The sequence below is a fragment of the Tribolium castaneum genome, chromosome 5, assembly GCF_031307605.1.
Source record: "Tribolium castaneum strain GA2 chromosome 5, icTriCast1.1, whole genome shotgun sequence".
Lineage (NCBI taxonomy): Eukaryota > Metazoa > Arthropoda > Insecta > Coleoptera > Tenebrionidae > Tribolium > Tribolium castaneum.
Genome location: NC_087398.1, coordinates 16,822,386 through 16,845,473, shown reverse-complemented (window position 1 = coordinate 16,845,473; position 23,088 = coordinate 16,822,386).

Here is a 23,088-nt window from a genome sequence, read left to right as displayed (position 1 = left end):
CATTTTCGTCTTCGTCTCAAACATTGAAAACTGAATTACATTTTTGTTCTGAAACGGTAACAGTTTTCACTTTGGTTTTTTTCTTATATCTCGAAAACAATTACTCCTATCAGTTTTTATTTTTTTTTCAAAATAAAGCTGATAAAATTTTCTACAAAATTGTTATTTGCATTTTTCTTGTAGGACCAACCATAAGCGAGTTATAAAGTTGGATATAAATAATATTTAACAAAAACTTGCTTAAAAATTAAATGTTTGAAATACTGAAATTAAACTAAATTAATTGTGTCTAACACTTTAGTAGAGAAAAAAGAAAAAGAGATAAAAGTCACCAAAGTCTTCAGAATCGTTTTTAGTCGTCATATTAATAACAATAACATTAATAATAATAATACTAATAGTACTAAATTTGCTTACATGCAATCGCTTAATTCAGGTAACAATTTTTTTGGTTTCTTGCTTATATCTCGAAAACAGTTACTCCTATCAATTTTTATTTTTTTACTAAAATTAAAGCTGATAAAATTTCCTACAAAATAGTTAATTGCATTTTTAATGTAGGACTAACCATAAGCGAGATATAAGTTTGAAAATAATTAAAATTTAAAAAAAAGTGCTTCAACAGAAAATGTCTTGTGATTTAAAATACACTTAATTTATTGGGTCCAATACTTTATTAGAAGAAAAAAGAGGTGACAGAAAGGTCACTGAAGTCTTTAGAGTCGTTTGTAAATGCTGCATTTTCGTCTTCGTTTCAAACATTGAAAACTGAATTACATTTTTGTTCAGTAACTGTTACAGTTTTCTTATTGGTTTTTTGCTTATATCTCGAAAACAGTTACTCCTATCAATTTTTATCTTTTTTTTAAAATTAAAGCTGATAAAGCTTCCTACAAAATAGTTATTTGCATTTTTCTTGTAGGACCAACCATAAGCGAGTTATAGAGTTGGATATAAATAATATTTAACAAAAATTTGCTTTAAATAAAATGTTTGAAAAACCGAAATTAAACTAAATTAATTGAGTCTAACACTTTAGTAGAGAAAAAAGAAAAAGACATAAAAGTCACCAAAGTCTTCAGAATCGTTTTTAGTCGTCATATTAATAACAATAACATTAATAATAATAATACTAATAGTACTAAATCTGCTTATATGCAAGCGCTTTATTAAGGTAACAGTTTTTTGGTTTCTTGCTTATATCTCGAAAACAGTTACTCCTATCAATTTTTATCTTTTTTCAAAATTAAAGCTGATAAAATTTACGACAAAATAGTTATTTGCATTTTTCTTGTAGGACCAACCATAAGCGAGTTATAGAGTTGGATATAAATAATATTTAACAAAAATTTGCTTTAAAATAAAATGTTTGAAAAACTGAAATTAAACTAATTTAATTGTGTCTAACACTTTAGTAGAGGAAAAAGAAGAAGACATAAAAGTCACTAAAGGTTTCAAGGTTGTCTTTAATCGTCATATTAATAACAATAACATTAATAATAATAATACTAATAGTACTAAATTTGCTTATATGCAAACGCTTAATTAAGGTAACAGTGTTTTGGTTTCTTGTTTATATCTCGAAAACAGTTACTCCTATCAATTTTTATCTTTTTACTAAAATTCAAGCTGATAAAATTTCCTACAAAATAGTTATTTGCATTTTTCATGTAGGACTAACCATAAGCGCGATATATGATTGAAAATAATTAATATTTAAAAAAAAAGTGCTTTAACAGAAAATGTCTTGTGATTTAAAATACACTTAATTTATTGGGTCCAATACTTTATTAGAAGAAAATGGAAGTGACATAAAAGTCACTGAAGTCTTCAGAGTCGTTTTTAACAGCTGCAGTTTCGTCTTCGTCTCAAACATTGAAAACTGAATTACATTTTTGTTCAGTAACAGTCACAGTTTTCTTATTGGTTTTTTGCTTATATCTCGAAAACAGTTACTCCTATCAATTTTTATTTTTCTGTCAAAATTAAAGCTGATAAAATTTCCTACAAAATAGTTATTTGCATTTTTCTTGTAGGACCAACCATAAGCGAGTTATAGAGTTGGATATAAATAATATTTAACAAAAATTTGCTTTAAAATAAAATGTTTGAAAAACTGAAATTAAACTAATTTAATTGTGTCTAACACTTTAGTAGAGGAAAAAGAAGAAGACATAAAAGTCACTAAAGGTTTCAAAGTTGTCTTTAATCGTCATATTAATAACAATAACATTAATAATAATAATACTAATTGTACTAAATTTGCTTATATGCAAACGCTTAATTAAGGTAACAGTGTTTTGGTTTCTTGCTCTTATCTCGAAAACAGTTACTCCTATCAATTTTTATTTTTTTACTAAAATTCAAGCTGATAAAATTATATAACAAAATAGTTATTTGCATTTTTTATGTAGGACTAACCATAAGCGAGATATAAGATTGAAAATATTTAATATTTAAAAAAGAAGTGCTTTAACAGAAAATGTCTTGTGATTTAAAATACACTTAATTTATTAGGTCCAATACTTTATTAGAAAAAAAGGGGGTGACATATAAGTCACTGAAGTCTTCAGAGTCGATTTTAAATGCTGCATTTTCGTCTTCGTCTCAAACATTGAAAACTGAATTACATTTTTGTTCTGAAACGGTAACAGTTTTTACTTTGGTTTTTTGCTTATATCTCGAAAACAGTTACTCCTATTAATTTTTATCTTTCTTTCAAAATTAAAGCTGATAACATTTCCTACAAAATAGTTATTTGCATTTTTCTTGTAGGACCAACCATAAGCGAGTTATAAAGTTGGATATAAATAATATTTAACAAAAACTTGCTTAAAAATAAAATGTTTGAAATACTGAAATTAAACTAAATTAATTGTGTCTAACACTTTAGTAGAGAAAAAAGAAAAGGACATAAAAGTCACCAAAGTCTTCAGAATCGTTTTTAGTCGTCATATTAATAACAATAACATTAATAATAATAATACTAATAGTACTAAATCTGCTTATATGCAAGCGCTTTATTAAGGTAACAGTTTTTTGGTTTCTTGCTTATATCTCGAAAACAGTTACTCCTATGAATTTTTGTCTTTCTTTCAAAATTAAAGCTGATAAAATATTCTACAGAATAGTTATTTACATTTTTCTTGTAGGACCAACCATAAGCGAGTTATAGAGTTGGATATAAATAATATTTAACAAAAATTTGCTTTAAAATAAGATGTTTGAAAAACTGAAATTAAACTAATTTAACTGTGTCTAACACTTTAGTAGAGAAAAAAGGAGAAAACATAAAAGTCACTAAAGGTTTCAGAGTTGTCTTTAGTTGTCATATTAATAACAATAACATTAATAATAATAATACTAATAGTACTAAATTTGCTTATATGCAAACGCTTAATTAAGGTAACAGTGTTTTGGTTTCTTGCTTATATCTCGAAAACAGTTACTCCTATCAATTTTTATCTTTTTACTAAAATTCAAGCTGATAAAATTTCCTACAAAATAGTTATTTGCATTTTTCATGTAGGACTAACCATAAGCGAGATATATGATTGAAAATAATTAATATTTAAAAAAAAAGTGCTTTAACAGAAAATGTCTTGTGATTTAAAATACACTTAATTTATTGGGTCCAATACTTTATTAGAAGAAAAAGGAAGTGACATAAAAGTCACTGAAGTCTTCAGAGTCGTTTTTAAATGCTGCAGTTTCGTCTTCGTCTCAAACATTGAAAACCGAATTACATTTTTGTTCAGTAACAGTCACAGTTTTCTTATTGGTTTTTTGCTTATATCTCGAAAACAATTACTCCTATCAGTATTTATTTTTTTTTTAAATAAAGCTGATAAAATTTCCTACAAAATAGTTATTTGCATTTTTCTTGTAGGACCAACCATAAGCGAGTTATAAAGTTGGATATAAATAATATTTAACAAAAACTTGCTTAAAAATTAAATGTTTGAAATACTGAAATTAAACTAAATTAATTGTGTCTAACACTTTAGTAGAGAAAAAAGAAAAAGACATAAAAGTTACCAAAGTCTTCAGAATCGTTTTTAGTCGTCATATTAATAACAATAACATTAATAATAATAATACTAATAGTACTAAATTTGCTTATATGCAAACGCTTAATTAAGGTAACTACTACTAATAATAATACTATAATACTAATAGTATTATTATTATTAATGTTATTGTTATTAATATGACGACTAAAAACGATTCTGAAGACTTTGGTAACTTTTATGTCTTTTTCTTTTTTCTCTACTAAAGTGTTAGACACAGTTAAATTAGTTTAATTTCAGTTTTTCAAACATTTTATTTTAAAGCAAATTTTTGTAATATATTATTTATATCCAACTCTATAACTCGCTTATGGTTGGTCCTACAAGAAAAATGCAAATAACTATTTTGTAGGAAATTTTATCAGCTTTAATTTTGAAAGAAAGATAAAAATTGATAGGAGTAACTGTTTTCGAGATATAAGCAAAAACCAATAAGAAAACTGTGACTGTTACTGAACAAAAATTTAATTCGGTTTTCAATGTTTGAGACGAAGACGAAACTGTAGCATTTAAAAACGACTCTGAAGACTTCAGTGACTTTTATGTCACTTCCTTTTTTTTCTAATAAAGTATTGGACCCAATAAATTAAGTGTATTTTAAATCACAAGACATTTTCTGTTAAAGCACTTCTTTTTTAAATATTAATTATTTTCAATCTTATATCTCGCTTATGGTTAGTCCTACATAAAAAATGCAAATAACTATTTTGTAGGAAATTTTATCAGCTTGAATTTTAGTAAAAAGATAAAAATTGATAGGAGTAACTGTTTTCGAGATATGAGCAAGAAACCAAAACACTGTTACCTTAATTAAGCGTTTGCATATAAGCAAATTTAGTTCTATTAGTATTATTATTATTAATGTTATTGTTAAGAATATGACGATTAAAGACAACTTTGAAACCTTTAGTGATTTTTATGTCGTCTTCTTTTTCCTCTACTAAAGTGTTAGACACAATTAAATTAGTTTAATTTCAGTTTTTCAAACATTTTATTTTAAAGCAAATTTTTGTTAAATATTATTTATATCCAACTCTATAACTCGCTTATGGTTGGTCCTACAAGAAAAATGCAAATAACTATTTTGTAGGAAATTTTATCAGCTTTAATTTTGACAGAAAGATAAAAATTGATAGAAGTAACTGTTTTCGAGATATAAGCAAAAAACCAATAAGAAAACTGTGACTGTTACTGAACAAAAATGTAATTCAGTTTTCAATGTTTGAGACGAAGACGAAACTGCAGCATTTAAAAACGACTCTGAAGACTTCAGTGACTTTTATGTCACTTCCTTTTTCTTCTAATAAAGTATTGGACCCAATAAATTAAGTGTATTTTAAATCACAAGACATTTTCTGTTAAAGCACTTTTTTTTTAAATATTAATTATTTTCAATCATATATCTCGCTTATGGTTAGTCCTACATGAAAAATGCAAATAACTATTTTATAGGAAATTTTATCAGCTTGAATTTTAGTAAAAAGATAAAAATTGATAGGAGTAACTGTTTTCGAGATATAAGCAAGAAACCAAAACACTGTTACCTTAATTAAGCGTTTGCATATAAGCAAATTTAGTACTATTAGTATTATTATTATTAATGTTATTGTTATTAATATGACAACTAAAGACAACTCTGAAACCCTTAGTGACTTTTATGTCTTTTCCTTTTTCCTCTACTAAAGTGTTAGACACAATTAAATTAGTTTAATTTCAGTTTTTCAAACATTTTATTTTAAAGCAAATTTTTGTTAAAAAGTATTTATATCCAACTCTATAACTCGCTTATGGTTGGTCCGACAAGAAAAATGCAAATAACTATTTTGTAGGAAATTTTATCAGCTTTAATTTTGAAAAAAAGACAAAAATTCATAGGAGTAACTGTTTTCGAGATATAAGCAAAAAACCAAAAAACTGTTACCTTAATAAAGCGCTTGCATATAAGCAGATTTAGTACTATTAGTATTATTATTATTAATGTTATTGTTATAAATATGACGACTAAAAACGATTCTGAAGACTTTGGTGACTTTTATGTCTTTTTCTTTTTTCTCTACTAAAGTGTTAGACACAATTAATTTAGTTTAATTTCAGTATTTCAAACATTTTATTTTTAAGCAAATTTTTGTTAAATATTATTTATATCCAACTTTATAACTCGCTTATAGTTGGTCCCACAAGAAAAATGTAAATAACTATTTTGTAGGAAATGTTATCAGCTTTAATTTTAAAAGAAAGATAAAAATTGCTAGGAGTAACTGTTTTCGAGATATGAGCAAGAAACCAAAACACTGTTACCGTAATTAAGCGTTTGCATATAAGCAAATTTAGTACTATTAGTATTATTATTATTAATGTTATTGTTATTAATATGACGATTAAAGACAACTTTGAAACCTTTAGTGACTTTTATGTCTTCTTCTTTTTCCTCTACTAAAGTGTTAGACACAATTAAATTAGTTTAATTTCAGTTTTTCAAACATTTTATTTTAAAGCAAATTTTTGTTAAATATTATTTATATCCAACTCTATAACTCGCTTATGGTTGGTCCTACAAGAAAAATGCAAATATTTATTTTGTAGGAAATTTTATCAGCTTTAATTTTGACAGAAACATAAAAATTGATAGGAGTAACTGTTTTCGAGATATAAGCAAAAAACCAATAAGAAAACTGTGACTGTTACTGAACAAAAATGTAATTCGGTTTTCAATGTTTGAGACGAAGACGAAACTGCAGCATTTAAAAACGACTCTGAAGACTTCAGTGACTTTTATGTCACTTCCTTTTTCTTCTAATAAAGTATTGGACCCAATAAATTAAGTGTATTTTAAATCACAAGACATTTTCTGTTAAAGCACTTTTTTTTTAAATATTAATTATTTTCAATCATATATCTCGCTTATGGTTAGTCCTACATAAAAAATGCAAATAACTATTTTGTAGGAAATTTTATCAGCTTGAATTTTAGTAAAAAGATAAAAATTGATAGGAGTAACTGTTTTCGAGATATAAGCAAGAAACCAAAACACTGTTACCTTAATTAAGCGTTTGCATATAAGCAAATTTAGAACTATTAGTATTATTATTATTAATGTTATTGTTATTAATATGACAACTAAAGACAACTCTGAAACCTTAAGTGACTTTTATGTCTTTTCGTTTTTTCTCTACTAAAGTGTTAGACACAGTAAAATTAGTTTAATTTCAGTTTTTCAAACATTTTATTTTAAAGCAAATTTTTGTTAAATATTATTTACATCCAACTCTATAACTCGCTTATGGTTGGTCCTACAAGAAAAATGCAAATAACTATTTTGTAGAATATTTTATCGGCTTTAATTTTGAAAGAAAGACAAAAATTCATAGGAGTAACTGTTTTCGAGATATAAGCAAGAAACCAAAAAACTGTTACCTTAATAAAGCGCTTGCATATAAGCAGATTTAGTACTATTAGTATTATTATTATTAATGTTATTGTTATTAATATGACGACTAAAAACGATTCTGAAGACTTTGGTGACTTTTATGTCTTTTTCTTTTTTCTCTACTAAAGTGTTAGACACAATTAATTTAGTTTAATTTCAGTTTTTTAAACATTTTATTTTTAAGCAAGTTTTTGTTAAATATTATTTATATCCAACTTTATAACTCGCTTATGGTTGGTCCTACAAGAAAAATGCAAATAACTATTTTGTAGGAAATGTTATCAGCTTTAATTTTGAAAAAAAGATAAAAATTGATAGGAGTAACTGTTTTCGAGATATAAGCAAAAAACCAATGTAAAAACTGTTACCGTTTCAGAACAAAAATGTAATTCAGTTTTCAATGTTTGAGACGAAGACGAAAATGCAGCATTTAAAATCGACTCTGAAGACTTCAGTGACTTATATGTCACCCCCTTTTTTTTTTAATAAAGTATTGGACCTAATAAATTAAGTGTATTTTAAATCACAAGACATTTTCTGTTAAAGCACTTCTTTTTTAAATATTAATTATTTACAATCTTATATCTCGCTTATGGTTAGTCCTACATAAAAAATGCAAATAACTATTTTGTAGGAAATTTTATCAGCTTAAATTTTAGTAAAAAAATAAAAATTGATAGGAGTAACTGTTTTCGAGATATGAGCAAGAAACCAAAACACTGTTACCTTAATTAAGCGTTTGCATATAAGCAAATATTGTACTATTAGTATTATTATTATTAATGTTATTGTTATTAATATGACGATTAAAAACAACTTTGAAACCTTTAGTGACTTTTATGTCTTCTTCTTTTTCCTCTACTAAAGTGTTAGACACAATTAAATTAGTTTAATTTCAGTTTTTCAAACATTTTATTTTAAAGCAAATTTTTGTTAAATATTATTTATATCCAACTCTATAACTCGCTTATGGTTAGTCCTACAAGAAAAATGCAAATAACTATTTTGTAGGAAATTTTATCAGCTTTAATTTTGACGGAAAGATAAAAATTGATAGGAGTAACTGTTTTCGAGATATAAGCAAAAAACCAATAAGAAAACTGTGACTGTTACTGAACAAAAATGTAATTCAGTTTTCAATGTTTGAGACGAAGACGAAACTGCAGCATTTAAAAACGACTCTGAAGACTTCAGTGACTTTTATGTCACTTCTTTTTTCTTCTAAAAAAGTATTGGACCCAATAAATTAAGTGTATTTTAAATAACAAGACATTTTCTGTTAAAGCACTTTTTTTTTAAATATTAATTATTTTCAATCATATATCTCGCTTATGGTTAGTCCTACATGAAAAATGCAAATAACTATTTTGTAGGAAATTTTATCAGCTTGAATTTTAGTAAAAAAATAAAAATTGATAGGAGTAACTGTTTTCGAGATATAAGCAAGAAACCAAAACACTGTTACCTTAATTAAGCGTTTGCATATAAGCAAATTTAGTACTATTAGTATTATTATTATTAATGTTATTGTTATTAATATGACAACTAAAGACAACTCTGAAACCTTTAGTGACTTTTATGTCTTTTCCTTTTTCCTCTACTGAAGTGTTAGACACAATTAAATTAGTTTAATTTCAGTTTTTCAAACATTTTATTTTAAAGCAAATTTTTGTTAAATATTATTTATATCCAACTCTATAACTCGTTTATGGTTGGTCCTACAAGAAAAATGCAAATAACTATTTTGTAGGAAATTTTATCAGCTTTAATTTTGAAAAAAAGACAAAAATTCATAGGAGTAACTGTTTTCGAGATATAAGCAAGAAACCAAAAAACTGTTACCTTAATAAAGCGCTTGCATATAAGCAGATTTAGTACTATTAGTATTATTATTATTAATGTTATTGTTATTAATATGACGACTAAAAACGATTCTGAAGACTTTGGTGACTTTTATGTCTTTTTCTTTTTTCTCTACTAAAGTGTTAGACACAATTAATTTAGTTTAATTTCAGTATTTCAAACATTTTATTTTTAAGCAAGTTTTTGTTAAATATTATTTATATCCAACTTTATAACTCGCTTATGGTTGGTCCTACAAGAAAAATGCAAATAACTATTTTGTAGGAAATGTTATCAGCTTTAATTTTGAAAGAAAGATAAAAATTGATAGGAGTAACTGTTTTCGAGATATAAGCAAAAAACCAAAGTAAAAACTGTTATCGTTTCAGAACAAAAATATAATTCAGTTTTCAATGTTTGAGACGAAGACGAAAATGCAGCATTTAAAATCGACTCTGAAGACTTCAGTGACTTATATGTCACCCCCTTTTTTTCTAATAAAGTATTGGACCTAATAAATTAAGTGTATTTTAAATCACAAGACATTTTCTGTTAAAGCACTTCTTTTTTAAATATTAATTATTTTCAATCTTATATCTCGCTTATGGTTAGTCCTACATAAAAAATGCAAATAATTATTTTGTAGGAAATTTTATCAGCTTGAATTTTAGTAAAAAGATAAAAATTGATAGGAGTAACTGTTTTCGAGATATGAGCAAGAAACCAAAACACTGTTACCTTAATTAAGCGTTTGCATATAAGCAAATTTAGTACTATTAGTATTATTATTATTAATGTTATTGTTATTAATATGACGATTAAAGACAACTTTGAAACCTTTAGTGACTTTTATGTCTTCTTCTTTTTCCTCTACTAAAGTGTTAGACACAATTAAATTAGTTTAATTTCAGTTTTTCAAACATTTTATTTTAAAGCAAATTTTTGTTAAATATTATTTATATCCAACTCTATAACTCGCTTATGGTTGGTCCTACAAAAAAAATGCAAATAACTATTTTGTAGGAAATTTTATCAGCTTTAATTTTGAAAAAAAGATAAAAATTGATAGGAGTAACTGTTTTCGAGGTATAAGCAAGAAACCAAAAAACTGTTACCTTAATAAAGCGCTTGCATATAAGCAGATTTAGTACTATTAGTATTATTATTATTAACGTTATTGTTATTAATATGACGACTAAAAACGATTCTGAAGACTTTGGTGACTTTTATGTCTTTTTCTTTTTTCTCTACTAAAGTGTTAGACTCAATTAATTTAGTTTAATTTCAGTTTTTCAAACATTTTATTTAAAGCAAATTTTTGTTAAATATTATTTATATCCAACTCTATAACTCGCTTATGGTTGGTCCTACAAGAAAAATGCAAACAACTATTTTGTAGGAAGCTTTATCAGCTTTAATTTTAAAAGAAAGATAAAAATTGATAGGAGTAACTGTTTTCGAGATATAAGCAAAAAACCAATAAGAAAACTGTAACAGTTACTGAACAAAAATGTAATTCAGTTTTCAATGTTTGAGACGAAGACGAAAATGCAGCATTTACAAACGACTCTAAAGACTTCAGTGACCTTTCTGTCACCTCTTTTTTCTTCTAATAAAGTATTGGACCCAATAAATTAAGTGTATTTTAAATCACAAGACATTTTCTGTTGAAGCACTTTTTTTTAAATTTTAATTATTTTCAAACTTATATCTCGCTTATGGTTAGTCCTACATTAAAAATGCAATTAACTATTTTGTAGAAAATTTTATCAGCTTTAATTTTAGTAAAAAGATAAAAATTGATAGGAGTAACTGTTTTCGAGATATAAGCAAGAAACCAAAACACTGTTACCTTAATTAAGCGTTTGCATATAAGCAAATTTAGTACTATTAGTATTATTATTATTAATGTTATTGTTATTAATATTACGATTAAAGACAACTTTAAAACCTTTAGTGACTTTTATGTCTTCTTCTTTTTCCTCTACTAAAGTGTTAGACACAATTAAATTAGTTTAATTTCAGTTTTTCAAACATTTTATTTTAAAGCAAATTTTTGTTAAATATTATTTATATCCAACTCAATAACTCGCTTATGGTTGGTCCTACAAGAAAAATGCAAATAACTATTTTGTAAGAAATTTTATCAGCTTTAATTTTGAAAAAAAGATAAAAATTGATAGAAGTAACTGTTTTCGAGATATAAGCAAAAAACCAATAAGAAAACTGTGACTGTTACTGAACAAAAATGTAATTCGGTTTTCAATGTTTGAGACGAAGACGAAACTGCAGCATTTAAAAACGACTCTGAAGACTTCAGTGACTTTTATGTCACTTCCTTTTTCTTCTAATAAAGTATTGGACCCAATAAATTAAGTGTATTTTAAATCACAAGACATTTTCTGTTAAAGCACTTTTTTTTAAATATTAATTATTTTCAATCATATATCTCGCTTATGGTTAGTCCTACATAAAAAATGCAAATAACTATTTTGTAGGAAATTTTATCAGCTTGAATTTTAGTAAAAAGATAAAAATTGATAGGAGTAACTGTTTTCGAGATATAAGCAAGAAACCAAAACACTGTTACCTTAATTAAGCGTTTGCATATAAGCAAATTTAGTACTATTAGTATTATTATTATTAATGTTATTGTTATTAATATGACAACTAAAGACAACTCGGAAACCTTTAGTGACTTTTATGTCTTTTCCTTTTTTCTCTACTAAAGTGTTAGACACAGTTAAATTAGTTTAATTTCAGTTTTTCAAACATTTTATTTTAAAGCAAATTTTTGTTAAATATTATTTATATCCAACTCCATAACTCGCTTATGGTTGGTCCTACAAGAAAAATGCAAATAACTATTTTGTAGAATATTTTATCAGCTTTAATTTTGAAAGAAAGACAAAAATTCATAGGAGTAACTGTTTTCGAGATATAAGCAAGAAACCAAAAAACTGTTACCTTAATAAAGCGCTTGCATATAAGCAGATTTAGTACTATTAGTATTATTATTATTAATGTTATTGTTATTAATATGACGACTAAAAACGATTCTGAAGACTTTGGTGACTTTTATGTCTTTTTCTTTTTTCTCTACTAAAGTGTTAGACACAATTAATTTAGTTTAATTTCAGTATTTCAAACATTTTATTTTTAAGCAAGTTTTTGTTAAATATTATTTATATCCAACTTTATAACTCGCTTATGGTTGGTCCTACAAGAAAAATGCAAATAACTATTTTGTAGGAAATGTTATCAGCTTTAATTTTGAAAGAAAGATAAAAATTGATAGGAGTAACTGTTTTCGAGATATAAGCAAAAAACCAAAGTAAAAACTGTTACTGTTTCAAAACAAAAATGTAATTCAGTTTTCAATGTTTGAGACGAAGACGAGAATGCAGCATTTAAAATCGACTCTGAAGACTTCAGTGACTTATATGTCACCCCCTTTTTTTTTTAATAAAGTATTGGACCTAATAAATTAAGTGTATTTTAAATCACAAGACATTTTCTGTTAAAGCACTTTTTTTTTAAATATTAATTATTTTCAATCATATATCTCGCTTATGGTTAGTCCTACATGAAAAATGCAAATAACTATTTTGTAGGAAATTTTATCAGCTTGAATTTTAGTAAAAAGATAAAAATTGATAGGAGTAACTGTTTTCGAGACATAAGCAAGAAACCAAAACACTGTTACCTTAATTAAGCGTTTGCATATAAGCAAATTTAGTACTATTAGTATTATTATTATTAATGTTATTGTTATTAATATGACAACTAAAGACAACTCTGAAACCTTTAGTGACTTTTATGTCTTTTTCTTTTTCCTCTACTAAAGTGTTAGACTCAATTAATTTAGTTTAATTTCGGTTTTTCAAACATTTTATTTTAAAGCAAATTTTTGTTATTTTTGTTATATCCAACTCTATAACTCGCTTATGGTTGGTCCTACAAAAAAATGCAAATAACTATTTTGTAGGAAATTTTATTAGCTTTAATTTTGAAAAAAAGATAAAAATTGATAGGAGTAACTGTTTTCGAGATATAAGCAAGAAACCAAAAAAATGTTACGTTAATTAAGCGTTTGCATATAAGCAAATTTAGTACTATTAGTATTATTATTATTAATGATATTGTTATTAATATGACGACTAAAGACGACTCTGAAACATTTAGTGACTTTTATGTCTTCTCCTTTTTCCTCTACTAAAGTGTTAGACACAATTAATTTAGTTTAATTCCGGTTTTTCAAGCATTTTATTTTAAAGCAAATTTTTGTTAAATATTATTTATATCCAACTCTATAACTCGTTTATGCTTGGTCCTACAAGAAAAATGTAAATAACTATTTTGTTGGAAATTTTATCAGCTTTAATTTTGAAAGAAAGATAAAATTTGATAGGAGTAACTGTTTTCGAGATATAAGCAAAAAAAAAATAAGAAAACTGTAACTGTTACTGAACAAAAATGTAATTCAGTTTTCAATGTTTGAGACGAAGTCAAAAATGCAGTATTTAAAAACGACTCTGAAGACTTCAGTGACTTTTATGTCACCTCCTTTTTCTTCTAATAAAGTATTGGACCCAACAAATTAAGTGTATTTTAAATCACAAGACATTTTCTGTTAAAACACTTTTTTTTAATTAATAATTATTTTCAAACTTATATCTCGCTTATGGTTAGTTCTACATGAAAAATGCAAATAACTATTTTGTAGGAAATTTTATCACCTTTAATTTTGGTGAAAAAGTAAAAATTGATAGGAGTAACTGTTTTCGAGATATAGGCAAAAAACAAAAAAACTGTTACTTTAATTAAGCGCTTGCATATAAGCAAATTTAGTACTACTAGTATTGTTATTATAAATGTTATTGTTATTAATATGACGACTAAAGACAACTTTAAGACTTTAGTGACTTTTATGTCTCCTCCTTTTTCCTCTACAAAAGTGTTAGACACAATTAATTTAGTTTAATTTCGGTTTTTCAAACATTTTATTTTAAAGCAAATTTTTGTTAAATATTAAAAACTATAAAATGGCTTAGATTGCCTAAAAACACAGATCACACATGATCTTTTGCATAAAAATGAGAAAACGCTCATGTAACACACAAAATAAGCTCCATTTTTCCTTTTTAAAAGTATTATTATTATTATTACATTTGTTACTATTACTATTATTATTATTATTATTATTATTATTATTGTTATTATTATTATTATTATTATTATTATTATTATTATTATTATTATTATTATTAAAAACTTATATTAAACAGACAGAAAACGTCGTATTCTGACACAACTTAAAACACAGATCACACATGATCTTTTGCATAGAAATGAGAAAACGCTCATATAACACAAAATAAGCTTCATTTTGGCTTAGAAAACTAAGCTTACTTTTACTACTACTATTATTTTTATTTTTATTATTATTATTATTATTACTATTATTTTTATTATTATTATTACTATTATTATTATTATTATTATTATTATTATTATTATTATTATTATTATTATTATTAATATTATTATTATTAAAGACCGATTATAACTTTTGTATAGTAAATGTTTTTATACCAGTTTTAAAATGAGTTATTAATTTTAGACAATTTCTTGCCTAAAAACACAGATCACAGATGATCTCTTGCATAGAAATGAGAAAACGCTCAGATAACACAAAATAAGCATCATTTTTGCTTAGAAAAACTAAGCTTTAATTTAGAAAGAAATTTATTATTATAAGTATTATTATCATTATTATTATTATTATTATTATTATTATTATTATTATTGTTTTTTTTATTACTATTATTATTATTATTATTATTATTATTATTATTATTATTATTATTATTATTATTATTATTATTATTATTATTAACTTTTGTATAGTAAATGTTTTTATACCAGTTTTAAAATGAGTTATTAATTTTATTCAATTTCTTGCCTAAAAACACAGATCACAGATGATCTCTTGCATAGAAATGAGAAAACGCTCATATAACACACAAAATAAGCATCATTTTTGCTTAGAAAAACTAAGCTTTAATTTAGAAAGAAATTCATTATTATAAGTATTATTATCATTATTATTATTATTATTATTATTATTTCTTTTATTACTATTATTATTATTATTATTATTATTATTATTATTATTACTATTATTATTATTATTATTACTATTATTATTATTATTATTATTATTATTATTATTATTAACTTTTGTATAGTAAATGTTTTTATACCAGTTTTAAAATGAGTTATTAATTTTAGACAATTTCTTGCTTAAAAATACAGATCACAGATGATTTCTTGCATAGAAATGAGAAAGCGCTCATATAACACACAAAATAAGCTTCATTTTTGCTTAGAAAACTAAGCTTACTTTTATTTCTATTATTATTTTTATTATTATTATTATTATTATTATTATTATTATTATTATTATTATTATTATTATTATTATTATTATTATTGTTATTATTATTATTATTATTATTATTGTTATTATTATTATTATTATTAAAAACTTATATTAAACAGACAGAAAACGTCGTATTCTGACACAAAAAAACGAATTACGTTATAGACTTGACGAGAACGGCGTATCTCGGACTCTTATAGGACTCTTATAGGGTCAAAAATTATCAGTTTGGATTAAAACAAATTATTTTTGTTGACTCTCAGTCTGAATTGTTCATCAGTTCAAACAAAAACGGCTTACTTTAGACGATCTTTTGCTTTGAACAAGAAAACTTACATCGAACAGACTAAAAACGTATTAATCTGGCATAAAAGAGCAATTTATGTATCACTTTGAATAAAGGCAGCTAATCCTATTCGTTTCATTGCTTAAAATAGACAAAATTGTTAATAAATCTAACAAAAACGCTGTATTCTAGCACAAAATACTAATTACATTATAGTTTCGACGAGAATAGCTTATTTGGAATGATTCTATGCTTCCAAACGAGTAAATTTTTAATAAACAGATGCCAAACATCATGTTTTGTCCTATAAAGACATTTTATATTGCAGTTTGTATTAAAACAAAATATTTTCGTTGATTCTTTGTTAGAAGCAGCAAACCTAACATTAAAGAATCTGAAAACTTTGTATTCGGACACAAACCACCGAATTTTGTTTCAGTTTAGACAAAAACGGTTGATTTTCGACAATATTTTGCTTTGAACAAGAAAGTTTATATCAAACTGACTAAAAACGTCTTATTTTAGCACAAAACAAAAGATTTGCGTTATAGTCTTAAAGCTGATTCATGCCACAGTTTGGATAAAAACCAATTATTTTTGTTAATTCATTGTTACAAACAAGAAACCTTACATCAAAGAAACTGAAAACCCCTTATTTAGGCACAGAAATTCGAATTACGTTTCAGTCTGGACAAAAACTGCTTATTTTAGACGATCCTTTGTTTTGAACACGAAAACTTACATTAAAAAGATTAAAAACGTCTTATTCTGGCTGAAAACTGCAAATTATATATTACTCTAGATAAAAGCAATTTATCCTGATTACTCCTTTACTTAGAATAGAGTAAACTTGTATAAAACTTAATGAAAACTTTAAATTTCGTCTCAAAGAAATAATTTACGTTATAGTTTTGACCAGCACTGTTTATTTCAAACGAAATTATGATTCGAAACTAATGAACTTTTATGGGGCAGATGCAAAACCACATATTACCATATAAAGCGTTGTTTTAAAGCAAAGTATTACCTTTTGCAACAAGAAATTTCACGTCAAAGAAACTGAAAACATCGTATCCATGCACAAATATCGAATTACGTATCAGTTTAGGCAAATACAGCTTATTTTAAACGATTCCTTGCTATAAACAAGAAAAATTTTATCAAACATATTGAAAATGTCTTATTCTCGAAAATAAGAGCAAATTATGTATCAGTTTTAACAAAAGCGGATTACTCTGTTTGATTCTATGCTTAGAGTAGAGTAAACTACTATAAAACGTAATGAAAACTCTATATTCAAGCTCAAAAGAACAAATTACGTTATAGTTTTGACAAAAAAAAATTATTTCGGACGACTACATATTTCGAAGTAAGCAAACTTTAATTGAACAAGTGCAAAAGCTAATACTTTGCTTTAAAATAACGATTTATGTGGTAATATGGTATTTTGCATCTGTCCTATAAAAGTTTAGTCGTTTCGCTCCATTGAATCATTCGAAATAAATTATTTTGACACAACAACGAAAATAATTTTTTTGTTTAAACTGTAACATGTCGTTTTTTAAAACGAACTAAGACGTTTGGCATCTGTTTAGTGAAAGTTTTCTCGTTTGGGGGCATAAAATCGTTTGAAATTAACAGTTCTGGTCAAAACTATAACGTAAATTATTTCTTTGAGACGAAATTTAAAGTTTTCATTAAGTTTTATACAAGTTTGCTCTATTCTAAGCAAAGGAGTAATCAGGATAAACTGCTTTTATCCAAAGTAATACATAATTTGCAGTTTTGAGCCAGAATAAGACGTTTTTAATCTTTTTAATGTAAGTTTTCGTGTTCAAAAGAAAGAATCGTCTAAAATAAGCAATTTGTGTCCAGACTGAAACGTAATTTGATTTTCTGGGCCTGAATAAGAGGTTTTCAGTTTCTTTGATGTAAGGTTTCTTGTTTGTAACAATGAATAAACGAAAATCATTGGTTTTAATCCAAACTGTGACATAAATCGTTTTTTAAAGGCGAAATCAGACGTTTTGCCTCTGTTCAGTGAAAGTATACTGGTTTCAAAGCATAGAATCGTTTGAAATTAACAGTTCTCGTCAAGACTATAAAGCAAATCTTTAAAGTGATACAAAGAAATAATTTACGTAATAGTTTTGACCAGAACTGTTAATTTCAAACGATTTTATGCCCCCAAACGAGAAAACTTTCACTAAACAGATGCCAAACGTCTTAGTTCGTTTTATAAAAGCGACTTATGTTACAGTTTAAACAAAAACAAATTATTTGTGTTGTTGTGTCAAAATAATTTATTTCTAATGATTCAATGGAGCGAAACGGGTAAACTTTTGTAGGACAGATGCAAAATACCATATTACCACATAAATCATTATTTTAAAGCAAAGTATTAGCTTTTGCACATGTTCAATTAAAGTTTGCTTACTTCGAAGTATGTAATCGTCCGAAATATTTTTTTTGTCAAAACTATAACGTAATTTGTTCTTTTGAGCTTGAATATAGAGTTTTCATTACGTTTTATAGTAGTTTACTCTACTCTAAGCATAGAATCAAACAGAGTAATCCGCTTTTGTTAAAACTGATACATAATTTGCTCTTATTTTCGAGAATAAGACGTTTTCAATATGCTTGATAAAATTTTTCTTGTTTATAGCAAGGAATCGTTTAAAATAAGCTGTATTTGCCTAAACTGATACGTAATAATAATTATTATTATTATTATTAACTTTTGTATAGTAAATGTTTTTATACCAGTTTTAAAATGAGTTATTAATTTTAGACAATTTCTTGCTTAAAAATACAGATCACAGATGATTTCTTGCATAGAAATGAGAAAGCGCTCATATAACACACAAAATAAGCTTCATTTTTGCTTAGAAAACTAAGCTTACTTTTATTTCTATTATTATTTTTATTATTATTATTATTATTATTATTATTATTATTATTATTATTATTATTATTATTATTATTATTATTGTTATTATTATTATTATTATTATTATTGTTATTATTATTATTATTATTAAAAACTTATATTAAACAGACAGAAAACGTCGTATTCTGACACAAAAAAACGAATTACGTTATAGACTTGACGAGAACGGCGTATCTCGGACTCTTATAGGACTCTTATAGGGTCAAAAATTATCAGTTTGGATTAAAACAAATTATTTTTGTTGACTCTCAGTCTGAATTGTTCATCAGTTCAAACAAAAACGGCTTACTTTAGACGATCTTTTGCTTTGAACAAGAAAACTTACATCGAACAGACTAAAAACGTATTAATCTGGCATAAAAGAGCAATTTATGTATCACTTTGAATAAAGGCAGCTAATCCTATTCGTTTCATTGCTTAAAATAGACAAAATTGTTAATAAATCTAACAAAAACGCTGTATTCTAGCACAAAATACTAATTACATTATAGTTTCGACGAGAATAGCTTATTTGGAATGATTCTATGCTTCCAAACGAGTAAATTTTTAATAAACAGATGCCAAACATCATGTTTTGTCCTATAAAGACATTTTATATTGCAGTTTGTATTAAAACAAAATATTTTCGTTGATTCTTTGTTAGAAGCAGCAAACCTAACATTAAAGAATCTGAAAACTTTGTATTCGGACACAAACCACCGAATTTTGTTTCAGTTTAGACAAAAACGGTTGATTTTCGACAATATTTTGCTTTGAACAAGAAAGTTTATATCAAACTGACTAAAAACGTCTTATTTTAGCACAAAACAAAAGATTTGCGTTATAGTCTTAAAGCTGATTCATGCCACAGTTTGGATAAAAACCAATTATTTTTGTTAATTCATTGTTACAAACAAGAAACCTTACATCAAAGAAACTGAAAACCCCTTATTTAGGCACAGAAATTCGAATTACGTTTCAGTCTGGACAAAAACTGCTTATTTTAGACGATCCTTTGTTTTGAACACGAAAACTTACATTAAAAAGATTAAAAACGTCTTATTCTGGCTGAAAACTGCAAATTATATATTACTCTAGATAAAAGCAATTTATCCTGATTACTCCTTTACTTAGAATAGAGTAAACTTGTATAAAACTTAATGAAAACTTTAAATTTCGTCTCAAAGAAATAATTTACGTTATAGTTTTGACCAGCACTGTTTATTTCAAACGAAATTATGATTCGAAACTAATGAACTTTTATGGGGCAGATGCAAAACCACATATTACCATATAAAGCGTTGTTTTAAAGCAAAGTATTACCTTTTGCAACAAGAAATTTCACGTCAAAGAAACTGAAAACTTCGTATCCATACATAAATATCTAATTACGTATCAGTTTAGGCAAATACAGCTTATTTTAAACGATTCCTTGCTATAAACAAGAAAAATTTTATCAAGCATATTGAAAACGTCTTATTCTCGAAAATAAGAGCAAATTATGTATCAGTTTTAACAAAAGCGGATTACTCTGTTTGATTCTATGCTTAGAGTAGAGTAAACTACTATAAAACGTAATGAAAACTCTATATTCAAGCTCAAAAGAACAAATTACGTTATAGTTTTGACAAAAAAAAATTATTTCGGACGACTACATATTTCGAAGTAAGCAAACTTTAATTGAACAAGTGCAAAAGCTAATACTTTGCTTTAAAATAACGATTTATGTGGTAATATGGTATTTTGCATCTGTCCTATAAAAGTTTAGTCGTTTCGCTCCATTGAATCATTCGAAATAAATTATTTTGACACAACAACGAAAATAATTTTTTTGTTTAAACTGTAACATGTCGTTTTTTAAAACGAACTAAGACGTTTGGCATCTGTTTAGTGAAAGTTTTCTCGTTTGGGGGCATAAAATCGTTTGAAATTAACAGTTCTGGTCAAAACTATAACGTAAATTATTTCTTTGAGACGAAATTTAAAGTTTTCATTAAGTTTTATACAAGTTTGCTCTATTCTAAGCAAAGGAGTAATCAGGATAAACTGCTTTTATCCAAAGTAATACATAATTTGCAGTTTTGAGCCAGAATAAGACGTTTTTAATCTTTTTAATGTAAGTTTTCGTGTTCAAAAGAAAGAATCGTCTAAAATAAGCAATTTGTGTCCAGACTGAAACGTAATTTGATTTTCTGGGCCTGAATAAGAGGTTTTCAGTTTCTTTGATGTAAGGTTTCTTGTTTGTAACAATGAATAAACGAAAATCATTGGTTTTAATCCAAACTGTGACATAAATCGTTTTTTAAAGGCGAAATCAGACGTTTTGCCTCTGTTCAGTGAAAGTATACTGGTTTCAAAGCATAGAATCGTTTGAAATTAACAGTTCTCGTCAAGACTATAAAGCAAATCTTTAAAGTGATACAAAGAAATAATTTACGTAATAGTTTTGACCAGAACTGTTAATTTCAAACGATTTTATGCCCCCAAACGAGAAAACTTTCACTAAACAGATGCCAAACGTCTTAGTTCGTTTTATAAAAGCGACTTATGTTACAGTTTAAACAAAAACAAATTATTTGTGTTGTTGTGTCAAAATAATTTATTTCTAATGATTCAATGGAGCGAAACGGGTAAACTTTTGTAGGACAGATGCAAAATACCATATTACCACATAAATCATTATTTTAAAGCAAAGTATTAGCTTTTGCACATGTTCAATTAAAGTTTGCTTACTTCGAAGTATGTAATCGTCCGAAATATTTTTTTTGTCAAAACTATAACGTAATTTGTTCTTTTGAGCTTGAATATAGAGTTTTCATTACGTTTTATAGTAGTTTACTCTACTCTAAGCATAGAATCAAACAGAGTAATCCGCTTTTGTTAAAACTGATACATAATTTGCTCTTATTTTCGAGAATAAGACGTTTTCAATATGCTTGATAAAATTTTTCTTGTTTATAGCAAGGAATCGTTTAAAATAAGCTGTATTTGCCTAAACTGATACGTAATAATAATTATTATTATTATTATTAACTTTTGTATAGTAAATGTTTTTATACCAGTTTTAAAATGAGTTATTAATTTTAGACAATTTCTTGCTTAAAAATACAGATCACAGATGATTTCTTGCATAGAAATGAGAAAGCGCTCATATAACACACAAAATAAGCTTCATTTTTGCTTAGAAAACTAAGCTTACTTTTATTTCTATTATTATTTTTATTATTATTATTATTATTATTATTATTATTATTATTATTATTATTATTATTATTATTATTATTATTGTTATTATTATTATTATTATTATTATTGTTATTATTATTATTATTATTAAAAACTTATATTAAACAGACAGAAAACGTCGTATTCTGACACAAAAAAACGAATTACGTTATAGACTTGACGAGAACGGCGTATCTCGGACTCTTATAGGACTCTTATAGGGTCAAAAATTATCAGTTTGGATTAAAACAAATTATTTTTGTTGACTCTCAGTCTGAATTGTTCATCAGTTCAAACAAAAACGGCTTACTTTAGACGATCTTTTGCTTTGAACAAGAAAACTTACATCGAACAGACTAAAAACGTATTAATCTGGCATAAAAGAGCAATTTATGTATCACTTTGAATAAAGGCAGCTAATCCTATTCGTTTCATTGCTTAAAATAGACAAAATTGTTAATAAATCTAACAAAAACGCTGTATTCTAGCACAAAATACTAATTACATTATAGTTTCGACGAGAATAGCTTATTTGGAATGATTCTATGCTTCCAAACGAGTAAATTTTTAATAAACAGATGCCAAACATCATGTTTTGTCCTATAAAGACATTTTATATTGCAGTTTGTATTAAAACAAAATATTTTCGTTGATTCTTTGTTAGAAGCAGCAAACCTAACATTAAAGAATCTGAAAACTTTGTATTCGGACACAAACCACCGAATTTTGTTTCAGTTTAGACAAAAACGGTTGATTTTCGACAATATTTTGCTTTGAACAAGAAAGTTTATATCAAACTGACTAAAAACGTCTTATTTTAGCACAAAACAAAAGATTTGCGTTATAGTCTTAAAGCTGATTCAT